We start from the raw sequence: 5,323 nt of genomic DNA on the forward strand, positions 1-5,323 counted from the left end.
TTGAAATTTGGTGGCATAGATAACCTCTGCCATTAAAAAGAGCATACGTAAATCATTTTCTTCAAAGTGATCAAAACTACATAAATATTATCATCGCAGTATAATACCGCCATGGGCAAGATATGTTAAAAAACAACCAAGCTCGATCATTTGGAGTTGTACATAAAATATTCCTTGTCTTAGTAGGACGCGTTTTGGCAAAACTTATGTATACATACAAATAATGCAATTTTCTACTTTGTTATTTCAATGCTACTAATGTTTATTCAAGTAGCAATAGACTAGGAGACTAGCACGGCGGGCTAACCACTCACGCCCTAGCTACAACTAAGTTTTGAAAACTGACACTTAGTAAAACCGAGAGGCACATCGGTAGGAATAGACATCCTCAAGCTAGACAGTCTTCCTGATAATGTTCTCGTCGTCTCCAACATGACACATCGAGCACATGACGCCCCTGCTAACATTATCTAGCAACATTGAAACAAGGGAAGGGGACAGTGTAACACTACAAGCACCACAGAACGTAGACACCAAGACCAAAGGCCTTGGTTCAAGCATTCGATTTACACACCTGAAAACCCTTCTCCAACAACGCGATATCATTTGGACAACTTCTTGTCAAATCTTCTTACTTGTAGGTTGGTCCTTGTCATCGTTTACGCCTTTACCAAGCTATACTTTGGTAAGGATATACCTAAGCTGGAGTTTATTATGTTGAGCTACATATTTAGGAACGCAATTCCAGGTACAATTCTGTTTTATTGTTTATTAGTGGCGCAACGCACCTTCATTTGTTCAAACGCGCCTCACATCTCATTGCATGCCCTTGGCTCACTTGACTATATATATACATCTCTATATGATGGTCCGTATATACTGCATGTTTACTTGCCGATTTCTTTTTAGTATCTATCAAGTTCAAACCTACTAACATACTTTAGCAGCATTGAACTGGGGGCCTAGCAGGGTATAGCGCCATTACGCCTTAAAACGTGATCATCTTCCCTCAGGTTGCCCATTAAGGTGATATCCACTGCACATTATCCCGCATCGGTTTTTATATAATGTGGATGTTTCGATACGCCAGACGATATTTATACTCCTCAAATCATTTGGCCTACAACTATACCACTTGACACAACATATGCAATTTGGTAGTCAAGACAAACGTACGACAAAACCAAGATACTTGATTATCTGAATAAGTATTCTAGACGCTATGCGACAGGAAAAATACTTATTCAGATGTGTATTCTCCATGCCAATATGTGGCATGGATAACAGAAAACCCTCACGCCATAGTCGGCGAGGTAATTTAAACAGACACGCCACCTACTATAAGTGCTTCCCACGCCAATGCGCGTCCAGGAAAAGCACGTAGTAGCTTACATAAAGTGCTCATTCACGCCTAGCGCGTATAAAGCATTTTATTATCTCAATGAGTGTTCATTCACGCCAAGCGCATAGAAAGCACTTTGTTGTTCAAGTGTTCATTAACGCCACGCGCATTATAAAGCACTTTCTGATATCAATAAATGTTCATATAAACACAACATACCATCGGATATGAACTGCACAATACGGTAAAACATAAAATGACAATACTAAGTGTAACGTAGTTAATAAAAATACCTACACATACAAAATAATATTGCTCACAACATATAGCGCGCTAAGAGTGGGCATCTTGGTAAAAGATGTATTCAACCACTACTACTCCAGTGGGTATCTTGGTAATAGATGCACAACCACTGATGAAAAACCAAGTACTTGTTCCACAATTATATAAAACATATTGTGGAACATAAATAACGCTCTAAGCACCCTTCCGAGGCGACTGAGCATAGCAAGCACTTCTGCAGGGGTGCATGGTATATCATTCTTTCCGACTGCAACTGTAACACTCGTCTTATAATTTTATCATGTAATTGTAAAATATGGAATTTTTAAAAAACAAAATTCATAATTAACAAAAACTTAGATAGTAAACTAAGTTATACTTCGTCATAGGGTTTAACATAGTTAGATAACTGGATTAAAACATTCGTCAATCAGTAGTGTTTACAAACAACATAGTTTAACTGGTTTAGATTAGTGAAGAATTATCCAAAATTTGTGTTTGGTTCTTGCTTCCCTTTCTTGATCGACATCCGTGACAAACGAGCATTACCTATGGTCAAAACCACATCAATTGTTAGTTTTGACATCTTAATATAGAATAAATACAAGTTCTATGGCTTAAACAATGACAAATAAACAAAAATCTGCGTTTTAGGGGCTGTCACGCCCCGCGACAGCTGAGGTCCAAGCCTTCGCGGCCCGCGACAACCGTCGCGTGACGCGATGGTGAAAGCGTTTAGGCGTAGCGCGACGCGAGGCCTTCTTTTTCATAGCAAGTTCGTTAAATGGAGCTGTATGTTTGCCCAGCATCCTTATTTTCAAATACTAATCTTTAAACTAACATAACTTTTGCTTTATACGTCAGTTTTAGCCGATTCTTATTCCTACGCGTCCGTAATTTCATTACGGACCCGTTTACCATCTTATTTCGCATCAAAATCCGATCTATAAGTTAATGACTTATAGATCCCTTTTTTAATTATTCGACCCGTTTGTTTTCTATATTACACTACCTTTTGTTATCACTACAATTTCCATAATTTCGACCCACACCTGGGCTTAACTAATTATCCACGTTACGCTCTCATTCACATGATTTGCGCACGTATCAATGTCATACCCTTTATTCTATGTTTCAAGCATGATTATTCAAACAATGTCTACAAGGTTACAATCCTGAATTATTGACCCAATATCATGGGTTTGATAAATCAAATTCTGCGCATCCATAACTTGGCTTTCACATTCTAATTACTAACTCAGTTTGTGACATTTGTGTCACTACAATTACTATAGTTTTAGTAACCTAGTTTTGTGAGAGTTAGGGTTTGGTGGGGGAGCTCTTATTCGCCCCTGCTGTTTGATCGACCAGACACACCTTTTGTGTGTGTTTGGTGTGAGTTATTTTGTTTTAATTGAATTAAGTTTCAAGTTTTACTACATAAGCCCCTCAACTTTTGTTTAGTTTATAATTTAGGCATTTTAATTCATTCATGTGTTACTACAAGACTCATAACTAACTGGGTTATTTATTTCCTAGTTAGCTTATTCTCGTTTATTTTGTACTTTATAATTCTAATATAAAGTTTTATAAATTTCGGGGTGTTACAGCAACGATGATTGCTATAACCGGATCATCAATAACAACGACTGGTACAACCACCAGCGGTTCTACATTCGCCTAATGCGGCATAACACCCGCATATGCGTCGACGACCACCGATGGCTGCACATTATGACAACGGAGATCCTAGTGACACGGACGCGTGGTAGGGATCGTCGTCACATTAACATCAACTCTTTCAATAGGTTAAACGTCGTTAGCGCACCATATGCTAACCGACAAAAGTCACATCAAAGGGTGAATATTTTACAGTGGCCCCCATGACTATGGGTGCACTGCTAAAGTAGGGCCACACCTGAAAAAATCATCCAAAGGCGAGGCACTTAACTACCAAAACTTAGCCTGTTCCAAGGCTCATGCACGGGACCTAACCGCATACGCGCAACCTTAACAAGCTCGTGGTAATGCAAACGATGGTTGTCTACAACCGATCAGTATGCGCCAGGTTTGCCTAACCAATTTCAACGATGAACAATCGTGTACTATTCATTGCTCCATTATCTCCACTCATAGCTAACGAAAACCATAACAAACGTGGCCAACAACTTTCTCGCACCCGGCTGGCATGTAAGCCTAAAATTAGTGATCTTCACTCCTGAGTTCCTAATAACGGCATGTACGCCTAAAATTAGTGATCTTCAATCCCGAGTTCCTAATAAGTCTAGTGCTACTCCCAGCGCTTGCACGCGGGAGCAAAATTAGACTTGGGAGACATGATGAGGTAAGGTACTTGACCCGGCCCAAATGGTTACACGTTACTTATCGCCTTTTATGTTAATGTTTAGTATTATTGCGTACTAACCCGCGAGCCCAGCGCGTTGTAGTTTATACTACACTAGGCTGTGGGCTTGTAGAGACAACCCCTAACTGGGCCTGACCCATTGAGGTTAGGGTTTCCCATGTCTCCTATAAGGAGGTCTCCACCTCCTTATTAGGGTATGCAATATGGGGCAAACACTTCTTTGCCTATAGAGTTCAACCATAAATATTTAGAACTCCTTTATAGCATAAAATATAATTTCCACACTAGTCAAATATGCATTTTTAGTCGGGTTTTTAACATTTATCTTCTCTTAGGCATTACTTCAAACACCTAATGAGCATGATTTCGTACAATTAAAAATCAAGTTCTTTACTAACAATTTAGCCAAGATTTAAGCATCCTTCACCAATTCTTATAAATTTTTCATATCAACAAATCAGAATTCACTCCATAGAGCTTACATACACTAAGTTAACAATGATAATTCTAGTGATTAACATAATTATTCAAAACCCACTTAACACATGAGTGTAGGATCATGAATTCACAATCATATGCATCAATTTAACAAGTAAATGGCTAGCGTTTAATCCTAGACACAATTTCATTCTCAATTTCATCCAAACAATGATCATGCAAGCTCAAATTCGGATTTCATGAATTCATCTAAAATTTAAGATGGAACCAAATATCGAAATTTCACATACCTTACGATCCCTTCGTCGAGGTGATCACTAATCTATATTCAGATTTCGATTTTGACTTGATTTGAGCCTTCAATTTATGAATTTTGTGAGAGTTAGTGTTTGGTGGGGGAGCTCTTGTTCGCCCCTGCTGTTTGATCGACCAGACACACCTTTTGTGTGTGTTTGGTGTGAGTTATTTTGTTTTAATTGAATTAAGTTTCAAGTTTTACTACATAAGCCCCTCAACTTTTGTTTAGTTTATAATTTAGACATTTTAATTCATTCATGTGTTACTACAAGACTCATAACTAACTGGGTTATTTATTTCCTAGTTAGCTTATTCTCATTTATTTTGTACTTTATAATTCTAATATAAAGTTTTATAAATTTCAGCGTGTTACAAGTCCACCCCCCTTAAAAGGGTTTCGTCCTCGAAACCAGAATACGTAACGAAAAGTGTAGGGTAGAGACGTCTCATCTCTTCCTCGGACTCCCATGTGGTATCCGAACCTTTCCTGTGCTCCCATTTGACCTTTACTTGGTCAATTTCTTTGTTTCTTAAACTCTTTACTTTACGATCTAAAATTGAAATTGGCTTTACTGCGTAATTGAGACTGTTATTGTTAG

The 5,323-nt window shown here is 38.3% G+C and overlaps 1 long non-coding RNA gene across 1 annotated transcript; it reads right to left on the bottom strand.

Moving 5' to 3' along the window:
* Positions 1–1,946: 1,946 nt before the first annotated feature.
* On the bottom strand, positions 1,947–4,852 carry LOC110940023. Its single transcript, XR_002592730.1, has 2 exons — positions 4,718–4,852; positions 1,947–2,173 (listed from the first exon to the last, which is right to left on the bottom strand). It is a non-coding gene; the product is annotated as an uncharacterized LOC110940023 (long non-coding RNA).
* Between the last annotated feature and the right edge of the window lie 471 nt (positions 4,853–5,323).

The sequence above is a fragment of the Helianthus annuus genome, chromosome 1 (genome assembly GCF_002127325.2).
Source record: "Helianthus annuus cultivar XRQ/B chromosome 1, HanXRQr2.0-SUNRISE, whole genome shotgun sequence".
Taxonomy (NCBI): domain Eukaryota; kingdom Viridiplantae; phylum Streptophyta; class Magnoliopsida; order Asterales; family Asteraceae; genus Helianthus; species Helianthus annuus.